Consider the following 24877-nt stretch of genomic DNA (forward strand, 5'->3'; position numbering starts at 1 on the left):
GCATCTCTTGTTGACATTTTTATCTGCATTTCCCTATTGGTGACTATTGGCACTGAGCATAACTTTATGTGTGTGAGACAGTCACTTATTACTGAGCTGCAGCCCTAGCCCCTGTCCATGCTTTAATAGGGTTACACGTCTTCTGTTGGTCACGTTTAGGAATTCTTTATATTTTCTAAATATTGAATCTTATCAGATACATAATTCACAACTCTTTTCTCCCCTTCTGAGCTGTATGTTTACTTAACAATGTCCTTTGACACACAGAGATCTTTTGATTGTACAAACTCTTGTGATTTACTGATTCCTTCTGCTGCTAGTGTTAAGCAGCTGTGGCCTCGGTATTAGCACTTAGATCTGATTCTGAGAGTTAAGTCATTTTTACTCTTCCATTTAATATTTTCCTTGTTTTGGTTCATTCTTCATATAAAATAAGAAAAGGTCAAATGCATTCTTTTGAATTTGGATATCCATTTACCTCAGCATTATTTATTCCAAAGACTGTTATTTCTCCACTGACTTACCCTGACACTATTGTCAAACGTCCCTGGACCACGACTGTGTAGGGTATCATCAGGTCTCTTGGCTGTACTCCGTGGACACAAGTGCCCCCTACCCCATGTTAGAACCACACTTCTGACTCAGGCTCTCACTTCTTGTGTCAATGCTGTTTCCTCCCTTGTGACTTTTGGGTCATATTAACAGCACTGAGCTTGGAGTGAAGGATCTCTACTTGGTCACCAGTATCTGAATGACCTCGGTCAGATACCCTCTCCCTCAATGGCAACAATTTAGGGATTAAAGGACAGCATAAAGGATGTAACTTTTTATTTTTCACCTTTTAAGAACTTTATTTTTCCTTCCTCCCCTTCCCCCTTTTGCTCGAGAGTCTGCAGAGCAGCTCAGGACCTCTCAGTGGTGACTCCCACACACTTGGTGGCCTGTGCTGTGGGAGCTGCTGACCAGTCCTCAGTGACTGGTTGGGCACTCCAGTCTTCAGCAGGGAACTGCTGGGTGGGCACGGAGGGCACCTGCATACCCTCAGACCAGTCTGCCCCCTCTGACTGAGCAGCAGTGAACTCGGGAGCTGTTGTGGTCCATTCGTCCTGAAATTCCTCCTTGGTCACAGCCTTCTGAGCCTTCTCCTCTAGATCTCTGAAGAAGTGATGATCAGGCCTAGCCTTCCAGGGATGCTCAAGGGAGATGGTGCCACGCATGCAGACTACCATAAGCCATATCAGACCCACTGAGTGAGCTCCCTTGTTGTTGCATGGGATGGTAATGTCCACGTAGTGGATAGGACAGTCTGTGATACACAGGTTGATATAAGATGCCTCTATGAGGGGCTGGTGGTTAGCCTTTAGCAAGTTTTCTTGGACCGCCAACCCCCCAAATCATGACATGGAGACTTATTATTAGTTATGAATGCTTAGCCTTAGCTTATGTTTATTTCCAGCTAGTTCTTATAACTTAATTTAACCTGTTTCTCTTCATCTACATTTTGCCTCAGGGCTTATTACCTTTCTTTCCTTTTGCATGTCCTACTTTCCTGCATCTTCCATGTCTGTCTGTCTGGCTGGCTGCCTAGCTGACTGACCCCTGGCGCCTCCCTTTCTTTCTCCCTCATTCTTTCTCAATCCTGAATTCTCTTCCTATATTTTCTCCCTGTCTACTAGCCCTGCCTAGTTATTGGTCATTCAGCTTTTTATTAGACCAGTCAGGCGTCTTAGGCAGGTAAGGTGAAACAAATGTAACACATCTTTGCTTAATTAAGTTAATATTGCACAACATAAATATAACACATATTTACATAGTTAAGGTACTATTTCACAACACCGTTCCTAGGATCAGTCACCACTAGAAGCCATGGCTCCCTGAAGGCTGCTTACATCTGGTTAGTGAAGGTCCCAGGCTTGAAGCGGGCAGCAATTGAAGTGGCATCGGCAAACTTCAGCATGGCACACTGATCCTGGAGGAGACCTCTGCCAGCGAGGTTCTCAGCAGCAGTGTTAGCCTGGGCTACAAACGACGCCTTCCACCATCAGGCCCTCTTCATATTCGTGATGTAGATACCATCACTTTCCTTTTGTAGATGTACTGTTTCATCTGAAAGACAAGGTTGGTACCAGCTAAGTGGGTTTCAACAGCAAGGAAGTTGAGGATATCCCTCTCCTTCATCCGCAGGACACTGTGTAAGTTTCCCTTTAAGTCACCACAGAAATCAAGAACAGTGCCATGCGGACCCATCCCTGGACAGTGCAGAGAGCAGGACGTAGCTTCTAAATGTAAGTCAACTTCACCAGGTTGAGCTAACCACACCCCCCTGATAGACAATTATCATTTCCTGGGTCAAAGGGTATAAGAAGTTCAAAGCTTTGATAAATATTGCCTAACTCACCTTCAGAAGGATTGTGCCACCTTGTGGAGCAGTTTAGAGAACCTGGAGAGAAACAGTCACTGGGAGATGCTTAGAGCCCCTTAGAGTGGCTTGCTTTCCAGGGCACATATTTCTGTTCCAGGCGTGATGGATAGAGCCACTTCAACACATTTGTAGACCCTGTGTGTTCTCTCTTCTAAGGGTCCTGCCCACAGCACACCACATACTTCATAATGCATTCACATCCAATCATATGTGTTTTTATCCAATAGAATTATTAAGAATCATTTGCCTTTCTTTATTTTAAAATATATATATGGATACAATAATTGACTCACTATACTGACCTAACTGGCATGTATTACATTCTGTAAATATTACTTTCAGCATGAACTTATTTTTGCTTTCCAGTGCTCCCCTCCATTAAAAAAAAATGTTGCCTCTCCTGAGATTTTTAAGAATGAGCACAGAGGGCTCTATTATGTACTTTGACCCGTTCTGGGTGGTACTATTTGATGAACTGTATACTGTGATCACAGCAGGACACGATATGGCACTGATAGTACACACCATCTCATTCAGGTTTATCCTGTTTCTCAGACTGTGTGTGTGCGCGCGTGCGTGTGTCTCTCTCTCTCTCTCTCTCTCTCTCTCTCTCTCTCTCTCTCTCTCTCTCTCTCTCTGTGTGTGTGTGTGTGTGTGTGTTGGCTACTCAATTTTATCACCACTATGGCTCAGAACACAGTCAAGACCCTAAACAGTTCTGTCATAGGCCCCCTCATGTAATCTTTTGCAATGTTCTTTTACTGTCTCAAGGAGAGCAATTTTTAGGTCTCAATATTTTTTTGTAGCCATGATTTCTAGGCAATGATTCAAGTGTCTGAAGGATAAAAACGCTCTGTTGTCAAGGTAAGCTCATGACCATTTGCATACAGGGTAGATGTGCTGTCAGCAGACTCTAAGGGCATTTATTTCATAAGCTTATAAACACAGTAGAACAGTCACAGAGGAATTTAGCCCTGGAACTGAACAGTCTGGGCTTAAAAATTCCTGTTCCACCATTTCCTCTTTTTTAAAAGATGATATCTTTATTTTTATTTTGTGTGCATATGTGTTACGCCTGAGTGGTACACCATGCCCACAGAGGCCAAATGAGTATGTCAGATCCCCTGGAACTGGAGTTACAAACAGTTGTGACCCACCATGTGGGTGCTCAGAACCAAATCAAAGTGGGTCCTCTGTGAGAGCAGTCAGTGCTCTTAGCCGCTGAGTCATCTCTTGAGCTGCAACGCCATTCTTTCTTAGCAACGTGGCCTTGTACCAGTAACCTCTGCCGCCTGAACTTTTCTGTTCCTCACTCCTAGCTCAGTGTGTTTAGTAATATTTCTGCTGGATCTGTTTGGGATGGAAGGGTGCAACGGAGTCGCAGGAGCATCACACGAAAGTCCACCAGCAGGGAGAGAGGACTTCCTGAGGATCTTGGGAGAATCCTTCCTGGGAGAGTGCGGAGCTCCAAAGGCCACCCCTGAGTGTATGAGCTGGCACGGAGCAGGGCATTAGCTCTTGCCTTGATGCCATTAAATCTCTAGGAGCAGGGCACATCACTTGTGCCCTGAGCGAGCAGTTTGAGGTGAGGAAGGGTTCCCTGCTGAGGCCTGCTACATCAGGAATCGTTCTGAAGGGATCCCTCAATAAAACTGAAAACGGATGGGGCCATCGCCCCAGCTCATTTTGCAGGGATGTCAGCACCGGTGGAGTTTTAGGATTGCCACCAGGTTCTGAGTGAAACGATGAAGTCTACTGCAACCTGATTAACAGCTACTCCGGGGGCTGAAATAAGCCACCTGGCTGACTGGTGGAGAAAAATCCCTTCCCGCATCAGCCTGGCACTCTATATCATGTGTGGTCTCAGACAAGCTGAAAAATGAGTTAACAACTCCAAGTCTGTTGTGAAACTCCTGTGGAAGCGGTTACCCGGCCTTTCCAGGGGAAATTGGCATTTTGTAGGCATTTGACATCCAAACTTGTATTTCATTTAATGAGCATTTATTAGAAGACCTGGGTTCAAGACCTGTCTCTGCTACGATGGACAGTACTAACAAGACATTGTCCTCGTGTGAGCCTTGGTTTCTTCAGCTAGAAAACTGTGTGAGCCTCGGTTTCTTCAGTTAGAAAATGAAAGGATGGCATTTGATGGCCACAGAAGTTCCTCCAAACCCTGGGAGAGCAGTGTCTGTGTCTACTGTCCCCAACACCTCAACTGGTGCTCAGTACATCTCAGAGAACATCTCTAGCTGTCTATTAAAAAATGGTCTATGCAGCATGTTTTACCGACTGAGCCATCTCCCCAGCCCTCACATATATTTTATTGTTAATTTCTATGTATAAAAATAGTACATGGCTTAACCCTTTTTATACCGCAGGTGGCGGGAAGCCTGACTTAACTTTGCTTACACAGAAAAGACAGTTTATTCCCTTGTATAGTTGGAGTGTCCAGACATGAGGGCCAATGAGGTCCCCAGGGACAGATTTCTTCCTGTCTTTCCTTTCGGGATGGTTCTCCCACTAGGCAGGCTTAGCCCATGGCCATGTGTCAGCTACCAGCAGCTCCTAAGGTCACGCCCCATGACCCCAGTGAGAGTGCCTGTGTCCCCACATGCCAGGCAAGGATCCAGGCATTCTGTTCTGACTGAATGGCTTTGTCCATCCGGCTCCCCTGAAATAATCCCTGTGTCCACCAAGAATGTCACCAGCTGATTCGTCAGGCTTAGTTAGAAGCTGCCCTGGTAGAGGTGGTGGTGGTAGAGAATTTGGAACCAGGTTGCCTGAGCACATGGGTCCCAAATGGAAACTGGGCTTAGCTGGGTCGAAGGCATAGGCACTCCGAAGGCAGCCATAAATGCCCTTTGCACCATGGGAATAGAAGCAAGTGTGAGAAATTTGGAGAAACAAGTATAGTGAAGTATCTCATAGCCCCGGTACGACACAGAGCACTGACTCCAAGGCACACTTCCTAGCAGACTTTGTCTCAAAGAGATAAAGTTATGCTAGATATTTTGAGTATCAGTTCTCTCAGAAACTTGGAAGGCAGGCTTTTTAAAATCGTCTGCACACAGTGACAGTATCCCATAATATACTACCTCAACTAGGACATGGACACCATCTATTACCATCTCATTTAAATTCACCAGTGTGCTTATCCATGGACATGTGGTGGCATGTGCATGTGTGTTTACATAGACATGCTACAGGGTATATAAGTCAAAGGACAACCTGTGGAAGCTGGTTCTCTCCTTTTACCATAAGGGTCCCTGAGGTCACCAGACTCGGTGGCCAGAGCTTTACCCTCGGAACCATCTCACCACAACCAAGATATTGTACTTTCTTGAGAAGAGTGAGGGAAGCTGGGCTGGCAGAGGGAGAAGCCAAACCCTCAAAGAGCCTCCAGCTTACCCACAGAAGCTCTGTAGCTGGAAGGGTCCTGAAACTTCTCACTTTAAAGCATCTACTGGGAGGCAAGGCATTCATCAGGGTGGCTCTAGGTGTGGGCAGTTCCTTGTGGCATGCCTGCCTCCCCCCTGGAGCCCAGGCAGAATGCAGCAGTGTCTGCTGCAGCTGGGCATTCGACAGGGAATATTCCGGGGAAGACAGAAGTCCTTGCCTCCCACTTCTTATTCGTTCCTATGGCACAAGAAAGATGGTCTCCCAAGCATTTCTTCTTCTCCGAAGCTTAAAGTGTGATTTCTTATTTCATATAAAAAGAGTGTTGTGGTGGAGAAGGTTCTAGGCATCAAGAAGAAGACCCAAGTGTGAATCTTAGCTCTATCGTTTTCCAGCCACGTGGCCTTAAACACACCTCTCACCTCTGGAAACTTCATTTTCGTCTTCTAAGGAGGATCTAGGCTTGGCACTCCTGCACTTGGGCAGGATACTTCTTGCTTTGGAGGCCACACTGTCTATGCTGCAGGGTGCTTAACCTTGTTAACTTGGCAGGATTTGCAATAACTGAGAATACAAACCTCTGGGCATGTCTGTGAGGGAGTTGTCTGTAAGGCTAGTTAGGGCGCGCTAACTCACCTTGAATGTGGGTGCCACCATTGCCTGACCTGGCGTTCCCACCTGAGTGTCTGCGTTCACTTCTCTCTGTTTTCTGACCGCAGATGCAATATGACCAGTGGCCTTAAGATCCTGTCACCATGATGGAGCGTACCCTCAGACAAGGAGCCCAAATAAACCCTTCCTTCCGCTGCTTTCATAAGGAGATTGTCACAGCTATGAGAAGAATAACTCATGTAAGGCCTCTACTCACCAGATCCAGGGCCCTACATGTGCCACACCTACTCCCAGCTGTGACAATAAAAAAATCTCCAGACACTGGAAAACGTCTTCTGGGAGACTGTGACAATTCCAGATGAGAGCCACAGACCTAGTCGTGGCACTTTCTTCTTCGTGGAATGGTTTTAAGGGTTAACCAAGATAAACCTGCAAGCATTCAAACTCCCAGCCATGGCACAGACAGTCCTGTCTTCTCCAGTCCCATCCCTTGTCCCCATCACTGCCCCTCTGTCAGTTGGCCAGAGCCTGGGAAGCCTCGGAAGGCTTGCACAGCCCCTGCTGAGTACTCGGTCACACCTTGTTTTGTACTGTCAGGTGGAAATGTCTGGGTGGCTAGGGCACGGGAAAGCCTGTGAAGTTGAAGTCAGACCCGGTACTGCCTCCCAGGGCAACTTCTACCTGACTTCCTGGTAAGAAGCCGGGGACACAGCTGGTGCTCAGGGTTGGCTCTCTGTTTCCCTATCCTCCCAACTGTGCCATCCTCTTCGAAGGACTGGAATATACTTTCTGCCTGTGTACGGTGTCTAGTGCTTAGAATGGGAGCTCAATGAATGTGGCTTCACAAGGCCATTAAGCAATCACAGAAGGTCCCACACCAGGTCTGTGACCCCCTCTCTTCAGGGAAGAAAGCCAAGCAGCATGGAGCCATTCAGCGGCAATCTATTCTGATGTCCACCCCTGCAGTCTTCGGGATTTTGGAATCCTCTGGAAGGCAGAAGTCTGATAGTTGGTGAGGTCAGCTCCTTATAGTGATGGGAAGGAGACTCCACGTCTTAGTGACTGACTGACTGGCATCTTTGACATTCCTTGGTTACTGCTACATCACCCAGTCTTCATCACCACAACAGCAGATTCCCTGGAAGAGTAACTGTGACCAGGCTTGCTCTCTCTCTCTCTCTCTCTCTCTCTCTCTCTCTCTCTCTCTCTCTCTCTCTCTCTCTCTCTCTCTCTCTCTCTCTCTCTCTCTCTCTCTCTCTCTCTCTCTCTCTCTCTCCTCCTCCTCCTCCTCCTCCTCCTCTTCCTCCTCCTCCTCCTCCTCCTCCTCCTCCTCCTCTCTCTTAAAAATCAGGATGTTGGTCCTTATGTGACTTCATCTTAGCAACTGTAATAATGCTATTTCCAAATAAAGTCACATTCTGGGGACTGCAGTTTAGGACTTCATTGTGTGGATTGAGAGGGGACCTGGCTCAACCCATAGTACTCCATTAAGTTCTAGGGAATATTAAATGTCAAATGCTATAGATAAACTCTCAAAATTGTCTATTCTTTTACAGACACACAGGACCATGTTGATTTCTATTATAACTCATCAAACCTGCAACGGGCAGCTTCTTCTGCACCAGGCAATGGTGGATGGAAGAGGCACTAAGATGAATAAAATAGAGTCCCTGACCCCAAAAATGCCCATTCTAAACAGAAATGCAGGCATGAAGAATGGCAGTCCCAAGGGTCTTTACAGCTAGATCAGTTTTCCTAGTTCGATACGATGGAGTGTACATCTAAGGGCCTCTGGGGTCAGAATAAATGTCTTGGATGCCACCAAAGAATGAAGAAAGTTCACTGCCCAGAGAAAGTCTTCCTTTTTCCTATCTTCTCCATATATTTGGAGGAAAAACATTTTAAAGTGTCATGGTCAAACACGACTCTGATTTCTTGTGCAAAGTTTAAGGTGACCTTTACCCTTCCTAATATATCATTTTGATGAAGCCAAAATTTTCTGAGATTCTCAAGACTAGCAGAAAAATAACTTCCGAAACTGGTCCCAAATTGGTAACTGAAGATAAGTTGGAGGGCAGTTCTTTTCTCAAGTGTTACCGTATATCTTTCTTCATTGCGTGTTGCTAGTGTATTAAAATTGAAATAAAAATAAAATATTATCCGTGCCATTAAACCTGACCAATTCTCACTTCACTAGTCTCCAAACCCCTATTCTTGCTAAAAGATGGACCCTCTTAACCCACTCTTGGCAAAGATGTACAGCAGGAGAGAGTCCTGAGAGGCGGGATCTTCATCTTTTTGAAAAAAATCTTCTGTCACCTTTCAATATTTATGGAGCACCCACACGGTGTGAAACACTGCATCACAGGACGTCCTTTGCCACCAGGAAGACACTGGTGACAGCAGAGATGGTAAATGGACTAGGGGCTTCACGAGGACAGAGTTTGGGGGAGAGCACCTCAGGCATGGACCCAGTAGCAGATGCTGCTCACAGCTCAGTAGGCCACCCCTGGGATGTATGGCCCCCAGCCTAGCTGGGAACATGCTGTCTAGCATCCCTGGGAGCCAGAGATTTTCACTGGAGAGAGTTCAAAGGTGAGATGGAATTCTGAGTGGGGAAGAGGACCAGGGACCCAGGAGCAAATCCTTCAAGCCACCTGTTATCTTTTGGAAAGTCGTCGTTCCTATCTCTGGTAAATTTAGGATTTTTTTAAAAAGCTTCTTGGTTCTGTAGTTTATGGTGTGTCCAGATAAATAGTTACACCCTGCTTTTTTGTTGATAATTTGCTGGTTTTTCCTCAATGTATGTTTTTATTTAAATTAGAAACATGCATGCTTCACATGTCAATCCCAGCTTCCTCTCCCACCCCTCCTCCCTTGTCCCTTCACCGGTCCCCACCAGCCCCAGAGAGAGTGAGGCCCTCCTTGGGGGTATCTCCAGAGTCTTAGACCCTGCTTTTAATCAGAGTGGGAAAGCCACAAGTTCTTGTTCACGATTTCAACATCATAGCACATACTTCATAGACCTGCTGTAAGACTTAAGCAACAGGAAGCATTTGTGGTGTATTGCAATTCTTGTGATAATGTGGCAGCTAATTCAGAATTTAGAGTTATTTTGGAAAAACAGTGCTGACTGTTTGAGGGGAGTTTTCCCGAGAGGACAGAAGTATTTCTTCCCAAGGATCAACTAGGTCTCCTCTGCTAAATGCCCTTCCATTCATTTCCAGCCCTGAGTCCTCCTGTCCCAGTTCTGTCAATTCTACTGGGAAAGGAGCATTAATAAATGAATTTGGGGAGTGTGTGAGCTAGCGTTGGCCAATTCAACACAAGCTAGAATCATTTGGAAGAGGAATCTCAATTGAAAAAAAGTACCTCCATCAGATTAGCCTGTGGGAAAATCTATGGGACGTTTTCTTGATCAATGATGGATATGGAAGAGTCCAGCCCACTGTGGGGCTGACTCTGGGCAGGTGGTCCCAAGCTGTATAAGAAAGGTTGAGAAAGCCATGGGGAGCAAGCCAGGTCTGTGTCAGTTCCTGCCTGGAGGTTCCTGCCTGGACCTCTGGCCTTGTCTACCTTTGATGACAGACTGTTGCAAGGAACTTTTAGTTGAAATAAACCCTTTCCCCCCAAGTTGTCACAAATGTAGAAACCCTCACTAAAATAGGTAGGAAGGGATTTTTCTTAGTGATTTCCAAAAGGCGTGAGCTTATCCAAAGGTAAAAATTCAGGACGGAAACAACACACACACACACACACACACACACACACACACACACACACACACACACACACACGAGAGAGAGAGAGAGAGAGAGAGAGAGAGAGAGAGAGAGAGAGAGAGAGAGAGGGAGGGAGGGAGGGAGGGAGGGAGGGAGGGAGGGAGGGAGGGAGGGAGGGAGGGAGAGAGAGAGAGCTTTCTGATCAAGCTTTCACTTAGCATAGCATATTGATTCCAAAAGGAACACACAAGGTCACTGTTTAGGCTAAAAATAAGAACCACTGTCTCAATGTTAGGTGATGATTTTTTAAAAATTTTTCTTCACCTACAATATCAAAGGAAATAAGTGCATATTTAAGTAAAGTGATATAACTAATGAGAGTTTTTTAATTATACTACTGAGGTTAGGAGATACTGCTAAAAGTTTCATCCAATTACCCAAGACATTTAGGGAATGAACATGTGTCCTGAATTTTTCAGAGCTAGCTAGCTTGAGACAAAATATTTTTGTAAAGTTGTGCTGGGTGTGTGTCTGTGCGCATGTGCATATGTGTTTGTGTGACGGGGTGGCTTTATTCTTTTCTTTGTCTGCACCTGCTTCTCCTTTCTGTCTCATCTACTCTCCCATAAGTTGTCACATCAAGTGGATTCAGACACAGGCTGTCTAATCGGTTCTTGCAGGTGAGACATAAGTAGATGTGACCCTCACAGCCACTGTGCCAAGTCCAAGAAATGTGACAGGATAAAAGATGTAGGTTTTTATTATTTATTTTTTGAAAAGCAGAGAAAAGAAACATTTGGTCAAGACCGGGACTACTTTTGAGAAATGAGAAGTCCAACTTGGTTAGGCTGTAGAGTCGGGGATGACAGGAGCCCGAGAAGACATTCTCAGGCCGGGAGAGCCTCTGTCAGCCCAGCTGCCTAGCGGAACATCTTCCCCACACGAGTTCCTGACAAGGTGTGCTTGCGTCCTGCTCAGAGAGCAACCGTGGGCAGCCTAGCCTTGGCAGGGTGACTCTCTGAGCAGTGTTGTCCCACTGTTCCTCCAAACGTCTGCCACCTCTGCCCTCTCTTCTGCCTACTCTTCCTTCTGTCTTCCCTCTTACCCTGCTTCCTTCCTCCCCTTCACCTGGGTCACACCTGGATTTCCCTGTCTGCGACACATCACATCTCTACAAAGAAGCTCAGGTGTCAGAGCTCAGTGGCCACAGGTCCTCTTCCTTGATGTCTAGAGCTCCGCCAGGCCCTCGGCTCATATAGGGATCCTGTCGGTATGTTCATAATTGCATTACACACAGTAGCCTGAGGTAAACATTGAGCATGAAGGAATAAGAGAGGCGTTACCCAGTCCTTCCTAAGTACTGGAGAAGACTCTGAGCCTTTCCTACTGCCCACAGGCCAGGGTCTCCTGTGGTCTCACTTTGAGGGGGCCCCTGAGGAAGCACCCCGTCTGCACATCCTCCAACACAGCGGCTCCCTTCTCCATCACTGTGTCCTCATCCTATCCGGTTGGTGTCCATGTTACAGTGTACCCAATCACCCCACTGTGTGCAACACTCCGCAGGTCCAGAGCTTCCTGGGTTGCAGTTGATATTGGGGAGCCCTTGCGATGCCTTCCTTCACTTTTTAGTCACTCAGATGACAGCCACCATTGCAAAAGAAGATGGTAATTTCTCTTTGTACTGTTTCATTCGTCCAGTCAGCAAAGACAGGATGATGAGGACTTCAAAAGCCCATTTCTGTGATGATACTGACAGAAATGCATGTTAGTAAAACAGTTTTGCAGGATGATTTGACAGCAGATTAAAAAACAATAAAGTATGCATGATAATGGACTTGGCAACTTTACTTCTTTGAATTTATTCTAATGGAAATGATTTCAAATGTGCCTAAAGATTTGCCCAAATAGGCATTCATCACCGCTGTTGTTTACAAAGGCAAGAAACTGGAAATCCACAGCCAATGGAGTTTTGAACACAGGCAAAAAACCTATAAGGTGACTCTTAGTAGAGAAAATTTAAAAAAGACAATGCCAGGTATTCACTGTTACTCATCAACGGAAGAGAAAAACAAGACAGAAAAATCCAGTGATGTAACTAAGGTGGCATAGTGTGTAAATAACGGAACTGGAAGTTGAGCCCAAACTGTCTACTGTAGAGTCTGCTTCTTAGACCCTGTCTTCAAATATGTGGCAGGGGACAAGAGGCCCAAATGAGCCGAAGTACAGAGGGAGGGGGCAGAAGTGGCTACAGGACAGAGAACTTGACCACGGTGTTCACTGCTAACTACTTGCTTGTCTTCCCTGTTTCTATTTCAAAAGTAATTTTCTTTAAAATGATGCTTCACTGGCCTCATCCCCAACCCCAGGACAAACATTTCCCAAGGCTCTGTTTGATGCTCATGGTTAGATTTAGGGCATCTCCACCTATACGTGCCGGCACCCACGTGGAGTGTACTAATAACCATATAGGTCTCTTGTCTCCGTGGCCCAGTTAGTCTCTTTCTAGGCCTGTTCATGCATACGTCTATCAAATCTTTTGTGATACTCAAAGCTCCTAAAGCAACAAAGTGAAATAAAAAATTTCATTCAGCTTGGATGAACAGAAACTAATACCCAATATGTACTACATAAAATTTCGTTGGTTTGAGATACGATATGGCTCAACTGTAGAACACTTGCCTAGCAGGTTAAGCCTTGGGGTCCATGCTCAGCATGGAAAGAATATCTGTCAGCTTGAACATAGAAAAAGGATGAAGTTAATAATTATTGACCTGGCAAGACATAGATTTTATTGTTGTTGTATGGGTCAGAAGGCATAAGAGAGTCCCTTTATACTAACAACTTACAAAATTTATTTATATAAAAGTATGTCACGGTGCACATCTTTATTTCTAGAGTTTAAAGCATGCGTGGGCCCTGTAGTAAGACCCTTTCTTAATTAGTTAATTAATTAATTAATCTGGAAAAGCATGTAACCAAATAGTAAGCGCGTTTCTAAAGGCTATGGGGACTTACACTTCACCTTTATATACTTTTCTTTGTGTGCAGTTTACCACTTGATTTTCCCCAACAAACAGAATGAGGCCCCGTAACAATTATTTTACCTTATGCAGGAGTCATCTGAATGGCTGGCTCCTTTCTGACACTAAAGATAAGAATTTACATGTAGTGAAGGGATTGTATTAGAGCCGGGAGCTTCTGAGAGTCTGCACCAGCCTGAGCTGTGGCAATCAGGTGCAATTCCAATTCCCAGTGCGCCGAGGCTGTGACAGGGAATCATTGCCCTTGAAATGGGTTTGCATAATATAAAAAATCAGGATCACCTCTCACTGACAAGAATGTTAACATTTGTGGGAGTTCCTATGCTTGCTCTGAGGGAGAGTCCTGTGACATCGTGTCTGTGTGGTATGAACTCAATCACTTGCAGAAAATGTGTCATGTAATAGGGATATTACACGGGGTGGTATTATGGAAAACCCTAATTGGTACCAAAGTAATTCTTACTAGAGTGGACTATAAAACCTTGAGTGCCATTCAAACTAATCACCCCTGTGGCATTCTGAGCAAATGCAGGTTAATGGTGATGATCTTAATTTTTTTATTAATTAAATTAAGTACATGATCTGACAGTATAAGCCCATTGTCGGCGTTCATCATGCCGATAATGAATGGCTTGAACACTCAGCACCTTTGGTTTCACAGAGCCCTGAGCTCCTCTATTCACCATTAATGACCTCAGACAGATCTCCAAGTGGCTCATTCAGGCTGAGAGACAACAAATAAGGAGGCTATGAGCCAGAGACTGGTTGAGCCAGTGGCAGGGTGGCTGTGATGTCTGGGAGCAGACTCCGCCCTCAGCTGTGTCTGTCCGGCCTGTTGGTCCCTACCTCTACAGCTTGGATTCCTCCTTAGCTATTGATTTCTCTGAAGAGTTAGCTGCAGGGAAGAGAAAGAATTCAAACAGTGAACGTGAAGGATGCAGACATAAACAATATAAGAGTATGCCAGGCATGAATATATCTTCTTTGAAAACATCAGATGTGAAATTATGTGTTTAGATATAAATAAACATTTTGCTCAAAAACACTAGGTTCTGGTTCCCTGAGACTAGGGCAGAAATGGGGCCTTAGTCATTATTGTTTCCCATCTACCTGATACGGCCTGAGCTAGTTCATTTCTGTTGCTATTTCAAAACACCATGACCAAAAAAAAAAATTCAGGGTCCATTTGGCATACTGTTTCAGGTTGCAGTCACCACTGTGGGGAAGTCAAGGCAGGAATTGCATACCTACAACCAAGAGAAGAGAAAATGAACACAAGTATGCTTCTTGCTTGCCTGCTTTATGACATCACCATTATTTCTCCATTCTTATATAGTTGTGGACCTCTGCCTAGGGAATGGAGCTTCCCACCATGGGCTGGGTCTCTTCACATCAATTGACAACCAAGGTCATCCCCCACTGTCATGTTCATAAGTCAACCTGGCCTAGAGAATTCCATATCAAGCCTCTCTTCTTGGGTCATTCTAGGTTATACCAAGTTGACAATTAAAGTGACATGAAGCCCCTAAGTCAGTAGCCATTGTAAGTAAGACAAGATGACATGGTCAGATTTGCTCTCCTCTGTGTGTGTTCCCTGTGATATTAGCCCCATAAAATGTATTCCAAATTAGAATCTCTGGGTTAACAAGCTTGAGTAATTTGGCTGTTTTTACATCATGGGAAAATTTGCAGCCTGTATTAGCATTGTTAAGTTCTGTAAATCCAACAGAACAGAAACAATTCAAAATCACCTAACCTTCAGCTTTTGAACTGTGGATGGCAATCTCTCACTGGGTCGTGTAACTAAATGTGGGCATTGTCAAAATTATGGCAACAGAGAGAGGATTCTGAATGTACAATGACCAAAACTTAATTCAATCTCTGCTATGTATTGAATCTATATGACTTTGCTTTTGTCTGTAACAATTGGTAAAGTTATTAATGTGTCAAAGAACTGTTTTAAAATAAACTTCTTATGATTTATTATCAATAAATATTTGGTTCACATGCCTATTTTATGCACATGGGGTCAGATGAAGATTTATCAGGTAAAAGGGAATCACAAGTGGGGGAAAAAATGTAAAGATCCTGTAGTATGAGTTGGTCTTAATAATAAAAACCCAGAGTCAGATACAGGGGTTAATGCTGAAAGATCAGAGAAGCAAGAGCAGCCAGCTACTAGTTCTTACCTTTACTGAATCCTCAAATCAAAGGGGCGATCCTGTCCCTATGAATCCTCAGACTGAATGCAATACCCTCCAGTCTCCTCCCGCATTATATTCCTCTCTCTGCCCAGTCATATCCCTTCCTGTCTCCAACTCCCTAGTTCTGGGATTAAAGGTATATGATTCCCAAGTACTGGGTTTAAAGGTGTGAGCTACCACCACCTGGCGCTGTTTCTTTTTTAGACTGGATCAATCTCATGTAGCCCAAGGTGGTCTTGAACTCACAGAGATTTATCTGCCTCTGCCTCCCCAGTGCTGGGATTAAAAGGGTGTGCCACCACTGACTGGCCTCCATGGCTAACTAGTGACTTAGCTCTGCACTCTGATCTTCAGGCAAGCTTTGTTAGATCATAAACAAAATATCACCACAAGATCAGGGGATCAACTCCTGTGTGGTCTAAATTTTCTAACCAGAATTGTTTAATCAGATAAATTTCTAACCTTCCACAGGGCACAATTTAGCAACTGACAGAATGCCTTAGATACCTCAAGTTAGCCTTATGGCTGGTGCAGATTAAAAAATTAATGTGGAAACAATAATGTCCCAATTCTCCTTAAATCTTGGCATAATAGAGATGGAGCCCTCCCTTGATTATGATTAAACTTCCAATGAAAAGTAAGAACTACAGAATTTTAGCCTTGGAAGGGACCTGGGACATCATATATCTTCACTATTAGTGCATTGCAGGGATTCCATCTGTGGTATCCACGATATAGTATACGCTGCCATCTCTGCTTGAACCCTCCAATGGCAGCTCAGGATCTCCCAGCACAGTTGGTTGGGCTATGTTCAACTTTCCTCTTACTGAACTAAAGTGTGGTTCTGTGGGGTTCTAGATCTCATACTGGCACAACAGAATCATCTGTTCTCTCATAAATCTATATAACAGTCCTTACCTACTCAATCAGTGTATCTGGAATGTTCTCTCTCCACACTTCAAAGTGTAATAAAAAATTAACAAGAAGAGTGATCATGGAAATGGCAAGTAGAGTTGAAGTGAGACTCATCTTCATAGTGAAGTTGCAGAAATAGAATAAACATCTATTGTATTAGTTGGGGTTCTAAAGGAGTGTAACTGATAGAATGAACATATATATTAAAGTAATTTTATTCAATCTGTTTACAGGCTGTAGTCCAACAATGGATAGTCCAACAATGACTGTTTCACACTGGAGAAGCTGAAAACCTGGCAGTGTTAGTTGAATCCAGATGCAGTCAAATTGACAGCCAAGATTAACATCACACCTACCTCATAGGTTCTTTTCTTCATGAAAGTCTCTGTGTTTTGTGAGAATCAACCTGTTAGGACATGGTAGCCTTAATTCAAAGGCAGTCATATCAGCAGGGTGTAAGGGAACTAGACCATGTTCAGTGGAGGATAAAGGAAATGAGTATGGGACATTGCTGGCGATGGGAACTTCTAGAGAAAGACTACCCATATGTGCTTGGGACCAGACCGCTGGCGGCAACTGCCAACTGAAAGAGGCACCAGGTTGTGATGGAGATTTCAAAAAGGTGGGAGAAGGCAGGGTAGCCTCTCCAGGGTTCAGTGCAGCCAAGTGTCATTTAAAATTTTTTTTTAATTTTTAGAAAGACTTTTACTTACATATCCATCCCCCCATTCCCTCACCCTCCCATCATCCCATGCTTCCCACCGACACCCCAACCAACACCCACTCCCCAGGAATAGTGAGACCCTCCACTCATCAAAGTCCATCACATCATTTGGGGGAGGGCCCAGGCCCTCCTTTCCATATCTGGGCTGCAATAGTATCCTTCCATAGGGAATGGGCTCCCAAAGTCCATTTGTGACCTAGAAATAAACGCTGGCTCCACTGTTAGAGGTTCCATAGACTGCCTTGGCCTCCTAGCTGGTACCCATATTCAGAGAGCTTGGTTTGGTCTAGTGCTGGTTCCCCTGCTTTATGACTAGGGTCTGTGTGCTCTCATTAGGTCAGGTCAACTGTTTCTGCAGATATTTCCAGTTCCATCTTGGTTCATTTGGTCATCTCTCCTCCCTCTCCACAACTGAATTCTGGGACTATGGCTCAGTGCTCAGCTGTGGGTGTCTGTTTCTGCTCTGATCAGCTACTGGGTCACGGATCTAGGAATGATAGCCTAGGTAGTCATCAATCTGCCAAGTGTCATCTTTAAGGACAATGCCGTGGCATGGACCGCCTAAAGTTGCTTAATCCTGATACTTGGAGCATTCGCCATCACTGAGCAGCCAGAGCCCAAGTTGTAGTGGATATCCCCCATTGCTGAGTCAAGAAAGGAGGCAAGGGTTCTTATGAGTGCCAAATTCCACCAGCACCCCAGTGCCCACCCTATGTTCCCTCCATGTGTCTCCATAGGCTGTGCAAGGTGTTTCTCCTGCCCCCAGTCTATGGGGAGTGTAACTCCTCTCCCTGCCTGATGTGACTTGAATATTGCTGCCCTAACTACCACTGCCCCTCCAACTATAATAATTCCATCTGTTTCTGTATTCTGGGTTTTCCTTCCTCAGAGCAATTTGTAAGCATATATTTATCCCTTTGTTAGTTCAATGAATGCATATTATTCTGTATTATAAATTTTATGCACACCCATGGAGAGCATTGGCAAAGGCTGTTCAATGAATCATCGTCAGGCAGCGTGCTGTTTCAGGAATGGAAGCTTTTGTATCCTCCTGAGGTGGGTTTTACAGACGGAATCAAGGAGACACACAACCCCGAAGAATACCCCCTTTTTTATTGAGTATTTGGCGATCTCACATCATGCACCCCAGCCGCACTCACATCCCAGTATTTCCACGTCCACCTCCCTTCCCTGTGACCCCCATAAAAGTCCATTTTGTGTGGCCAACATATTCCCTGGAGCATGGTTAAAATCCTGGTGGTCAGTCTTCCAAGGGCACATGAGTCTTTCTCCACCAGCATCTGCCCCAGAAGCCACCAGATGAGGAGAGGCATACTGAGGCCAGAGTGGATCAGGGCCAGCTAACTCTTGACCACTCCGCCATGGTTGCCCTCTGAGTCAGCTGGAGGGGGGCGGCAGTCAGAGAGTCCCTTTTAACGCCCTCGAATTGGGCAGGGCACACGCTGCACGTGTGTGTGTGTGTGTGTGTGTGTGTGTGTGTGTGTGTGTGTGTGTGAACCCTGCTCAGAAGCTCCTTGTATTAACACTTAGGAATGGTTCCACCACCAGAGGAAGATCATCTGCTGCTTTTCCCACCCATGAAGACCATGGAAGGACAAATAGCAGCAAGTCCAGTCCTCCTCACTCATCGCACATGCCCTGGGGCTAAGTCCTGCTTCCTTTGGTGCTCCAAGAAGGGACTCTCCTGTCTGCATATTGTGATAGCAATTAATCCATTGGTTGATTAGTTAAGCAGTCCTGTCCTCCTTTGTCCTCTTTATGGGTTCCATCATGTATGTGCTATGCTGACCAGAGAGACTCAGAGAGGCGCATTGGGAATGCCCACCTGACGGAGTCTTTTTAATGAGGAAGTTGATCTTTTGTATTTGTGGAAAACCACGTTTTCCTTAAAGTTCTGGTGAAAGCTAGCTGAGGCTTCACTCAAAATATCAAACTAGGACGGCGATTCCTTCAAGGAGCTCCTGGCCTCATTTTCAGCCTGAGAGACAAGGAAGGGTCCCCAGGAGGGAGGGCCATGGGGAAGGAGCTCTCAGCTGGGTGTCCAAGTCACGGGGACTCCCTAGGGCAGGGCTTGGATTGGGAGTTGTATTAAAGGCGGAAGGGATGGACGGAGAGTTGGTTTCCTCCTTCCTCCATGTTGTAACGGCTTACACGGAGGATACTTAGCCATGCACATTTTTACTCGTTACAGGAACTGGCATACTCTGCTTACTCCTTTGACTGAACAGCACGAAGCTCTGAGCCCTGCCTTCACCCTAATGCAATCAGTTCCTTGGTGAGATGAAGGTTTGAGACTGAGCCCCTAAGCCCGGTTAGGTTGGTGCGGCTATTTTATAGACCTCACAGCCCAGACAAGGAGTCCCAGTCTCGACTGCCCCCTAGAGCTCCCTGTGCTGTTCTGAAAAAGACTCAAGCCCAGTCTGTCCAAGCCAGGCGTGCACACTTGCACACTCAGCAAGTCTACTTCCAGGTCAATACCCAACATAAAAGAGAAAAATAATCCCATGGAAAGCACACAGGAATCCTAATAGCTTCACATAAAACCGCCCAAAGACTCCCACGGCCCCCTTCTTTAAAGCTCCCTTTCCTTTTATCCATGTCTGCTCCTGTGTAAACACACATAAAAATATTAAAATCCAGTCGGGCGTTGGTGGCGCACGCCTTTAATCCCAGCACTAGGGAGGCAGAGGCAGGCAGATCTCCCTGAGTTCGAAGCCAGCCAGGTTATAGAGCTAGTTCCAAGACAGCCAGGCTGTTACACAGAGAAACCCTGTCTTAAAAAAAGTTAGAATCCAAGATCCTCATCTCAAGGAGACTGGTGTTTGCCTCTACCTTGTTTGATGTATCATTCCATTCCATCCCCTGCAAATGCCATTTGTTTTAACAGATGAACGAAATACCATATTTTGATTATCCATTTATCACTAACAGACATTTGAGCTGATTCCATCTCTTTGCTACTGTGACTAGAGCAGCAATAAAGGTGGATGTGCAAATGTCGGCGTGTTGGAAAGTCGAGTCCTTAGGATCGGTCTGACCGGGTCACATGGTATTTATTTTTGTTTTTTTTTAGAAGCTCCCACACTGAATTTCACAGTGGACACACTATCTCACATCCCACTAACTGTGGATAAGGACTCTTCTTTCCCCAACATCCTCACCAGCATGTGTGGTCACTTGTTTCCTTGACAATAGCCATTCTAACCAGAGTAAAATGACATTTCAAAACAGTTTTAATTTGTATTTCCTTCATGGATAAAGGTGTTGGATGCTTTTAGAAGTATTTACTGGTCCTTTATTTATTCTTTTTTTTTTTTGAGAATTGGCTGTTCTTCCTTAGTTCAATTAATATATATCCTAGGTATTACTTCCATCTGAAGAGTAGCAGGCAAAGTCTTTCTCCAATTCGGTAGACTGTTTACTCTGCTGATAGTCTCCTCTGCTTCGTTGAATTTTTAAATTTCATGCACGCCCATCAGCCGATTCTTGAAGCTCTGTCCTATGCCACTGGGGTTCTGCTCAGAAGGTCCCTGCCTACACCTATGTCATCAAGTGTTTTCCTCCAGCAGTTTCAATCTTCAGGTTTTAAATTATGTCTTTGATCTACTTTGAATTAGTTATTTGTGCAAGATGAAAGATATGGATAGAATCTCATTCTTCCCAAAGTGGATATCCAGTTTCCCCAGCACCATGTATTAAATAGACTGCCTTTTGTCGATGTGTTTTTGACACCTTTGTTAAAAACTGTGTGGCCATAGCTATGTGGGTTTATTTCTGGGTCCTCAGTTATGTTCCTTTTGTCCAAACGTCTGTGTTTGTTCCGGTGTCACCTTAGCATTGTCACCATGGCTCAGTAGCATAGTTTGAGGTAAATATTGTGATACCTCTAGAAGTATCTTTCTGCTTAGAATTGCTTTGGATATCGGTGGTCTTTTGTGTTTCTATATTAATTTTAGAATTGGGTTTTTTCTCTTTTGTAAAGAATGTCATTGGGGTGCTGATTCTTGAAGTAGGAATGAGAGTGAGCAGCTTGTGGCCCCCGAGTGTCACTTATTACACCCAAGTGTTCAGTGTGCATTAGCTGCTCATAGTCACAAAATCCCACAGGAAGACAGTCATCATAAGGCAAACAGAAAAATCATGGTTGACCCGATGCTAGACAATTCTGCCACTCCACTGTCTACCCGATGTTGACCCAGTCCTCTCTGTATCTGAGAAGGAGACTCTACCAAAGAGATCTTCCCCACCTGAGAAGCAAGCCCATGTGCTGACTCAGAGGGACAAGCCCGGCCCCCAACAATAGGAAGGAGCACACTACCCGGTCACATGACTCAAGCTGGAATGACATGGGTCACTTACTTTCGTTCCACTTAGCAATACATTTTGGGGTCTTGTTGAGCAATTTTTTTTAAACAAACATGGAAATGAGATATGAAAACCACTGTTTTGATTCATAACAGCTTATTATAGAATCAGCACTTTCACTGATATCTCTGACTTGAATTTTCTCTTCCAAATTATTGGAAGTTTTTATTAAAATCTTCAGGCATTTTTCTGTCTGGAGGTAGGGAATGGGGAACATTGAAGTTGGGCCTGTGAGGAAACTACTTCTTAGAGACAGTAACATTGCCAGTGTCTGGGAAAGTGACCCTCATGTATTTGAGTTAGAAGTCTTATTGTGGAGTCCAGACTGATTTCCAACTCACAGTCCTCTGGCCTCAGCAACCTCCTCAGTGTTGAGGTCACAGACATGCACCGCCTGATCTGCTTTCCATGTCTGAGAGCATATTAATAAAGTAACTGGCAACGTAGGGTGTTTCGTCTCCTGATATTGAATACTGATAATTGCAGATTACATTTTTCTGAGGTTAATTTAAAATGGAAGTCTTCATTGAAACAATCAGTAAAACTTTAGGTCTGATTAACAGGTAAATTGTGTCCTTAGAACTTTTATTGTATTGATTCCAAAATCATTGTGACTACGTCTCCCCACTGTGGTTCTGTTGGCTTTAGTGGATAGCTACATCTTTCTAGGTGACATAGCTCCAGGTTTTGAAAAGTATTAAGGTGATGGATTTTATTTCTTTTGTTAGAAACTGAAGTTTCCCTTGCATATATATATATATATATATATATATATATGCATGCAAGGGAAACTTAAGTTATATATAACTTAAAAATAAACCCTCCTTTATGGGCCTCCTGCTACCCCAGAGGCTTCTTGTTCCGCCCAAAGGTTCCTTGCAGATCAAATTTTCCTCTTTTCTTTAAGCAAACACTAGAGGCTTTCAGCTGCTACCCAAGATATCACTTTAAAAAAACCCTTAAGGCAGTTTGAAAGGCCTCCAAAAAAGCATGACATTCAATCAAAGTTCAGTAAGGAAGTTTTAATGAATGAACTTAGTAAATTAGAAAGCACTGCAGCAGAGTGATTAACTCTCATTTGCGCATTAGTGTTGAAATTAATTAAAATGTTTAAGCCATGGGAGGCGGGCTACTTCGCCAGGACCTGCCTCTGTCCTCAGAATCGGTCTGGAGCCAGTAGTGATTCATCTTACAGCCCAGAGAGAGATAAAAGAACAGTGGGGATGAATGTGCTTTCAGTGGTACTTAGCAGCAGGGAGACCTTGGGGACCAGAGAGCAATGCCACTGCAGTGTGACATCATGATCCAGCATGGGGACCAAAGGACTCTGTGCTTACACACACACACACACACACACACACACACACACACACACACACACACACACACCCTCTGGCCTCTGGCCTGGTTGTTGTGTGTTCATTCCTCTGTCAGGCCGATTCCTGTAGTCTCCCTTCTCCATTCACAGATTAGCTCCGTTTTCCATGACTTTTTAAACCCACTTGCCTGTGTTAACGTCCATGCAGTGACACAAAAAGGTAGGCCGGTGCCCTGGTGGGTTTCCCTAAGATCAACTCTGGAAGGTATGAAACAATAATTGCCTTAAACAGACTCTCAGACACACAACAATGGATTTATTGTTGAATTCCCTTGACAATGTGCAGTGCAGAAACCATCTTTTCAACAAGGCCCAAACGTTCCATTCCCATTACATTTTTAAACAGCTCGTAAGCTCGGCCTCTTTCCAGAACAGTAGGTCTGTGGATCTTCTTATAGAAACCCATTACCATGTGGCTGTTTAACAAATCCGAGCCTGCTCAAAATGATAAGTGAGCTCATCTCATAAAGAGAAAAGCCTTCTGTGACAGCAAAACAGTCTCATCTGGTTCTCCTTGGATAACAGATGCACTCATGTCAGGCCTAGTACCATAGCTGTTCCCAAAAAGGCAAGGCCATGCAAGGCCATGCCTATTCTGAGGTTCAAATGACAGGATTTGCAGAAATTAGTGACCTCCCACAACTCTGAGTTACTTCTATTGGGAGGAAATTATCATGATTTGCTACGGGTCTATGTTCATAACTTTAAAAACTGTCCATCTTCCTTATTTTTTACTCTATAGATTTCTTGTCAGCTTCAATGTCAGAGGTCACTGCCGGAGTGTCCCTTTGGTACCCATTAACTATAAGCAGCAAACTTGTTCACTATTGATCCACTATGTCTAAGTATCTATTATGGTGGATATAAAAGGTGGCTTCACATCTTTCTAAACAGATAATTCATAAAGGCCAAGGGGTCATGGCTTGTGATATATTACTCTTTCACTGTATCTGTGAGTGAATGGAAAGGGGGAGACAAGAAGCGGATACCAGGGGTCATGAGTGTTGGACTTGAGAGGTGAAAAGTTGTGTGTCAGTTGGACACATTATCATCTGTATAAATAATAAAGGGCATTAATAATATTTGCTCATGACCTCATTATCGATTCCAGCAACTCAGAGGCTGAGGTTCCTTGAGTGAGTGAAGACAGAGTTGATTTTTTACACCCGAAGTTCAGCTGCAGTTGAACTTGAAAATGGAAGTCCACTAAAGACAGTAAAATATATTCTGTGGCCTTATATTGGGTCCTGAGATTGATTCGATTTGCAGGTAATGCATCATCAGGAGCAAGCCTAGTAGGGCCCTGTGTGAAGCTGCTGCTGGGCTCAGCACATCTCATTCTCTTTAGGGGTGTTTGATGCATTTGCTGCTTTACATTCAATGTCCAGCGATACACCGCAGAGACCGTTGCTATTGCTGCTCGGCGTCCCTTGCTGAAGCCCAGAGTCCTCTCCAGGAGCTCTGCGAGGACGTCATCTGTTAGCCTTGCTCCCAGGGTGGCGGGCACAGGGCTCTTTTGACTGTTTATGTTGTCCCACCCCTGGAGAACCGGCTTTCTCAACACTTCAGTTTGGGAGAAAGTAAATTGAGATGAATCATGGTGAGAGGAGATAGTTAAAATGTCATGCTCCATAAGTTTGAATGCACCCTTCCGGTTCTGAACTGTAAAATGCAAGAGAACACGAGAACAAGGAAAACAGAGAGAAAGTGGGTAGCCATCAGAGGCCTCCTCCCGCAGAGATGCTTTGTAAGGAAATCAAACAGCTCTATGTAAAGCCACCCAGGAATCTGTACCTCTCTTTGCACACAGGCCAACACATATGTGCACACACACACACACACGCATGCACGCACGCACGCACACATGCATACATACATGTACTAACATTTTAAAATCACATTTCTGACAATATAACACAACTATAATCCTCCTCTCTCCTTTTACACCCAGTAGGGATTGTGTATGTGTGCAAGCTTTTGTGTGTCCAGAGCACACATGTGGAGGTCAAGGGACAGCCTTGATGTCAGTCATCTTCACCTTGCTTCATACAGGACCTCTTTGTTGCTTACAGCTGCG

The 24877-nt window shown here is 44.6% G+C and overlaps 1 pseudogene; it reads right to left on the reverse strand.

Annotated features, from left to right (window-relative positions):
* Positions 1 to 902: 902 nt before the first annotated feature.
* Positions 903 to 2247, reverse strand: LOC101843057 (annotated as a pseudogene).
* Positions 2248 to 24877: the final 22630 nt, after the last annotated feature.

This window comes from Mesocricetus auratus, unplaced genomic scaffold (genome assembly GCF_017639785.1).
Source record: "Mesocricetus auratus isolate SY011 unplaced genomic scaffold, BCM_Maur_2.0 Super-Scaffold_100014, whole genome shotgun sequence".
NCBI lineage: Eukaryota > Metazoa > Chordata > Mammalia > Rodentia > Cricetidae > Mesocricetus > Mesocricetus auratus.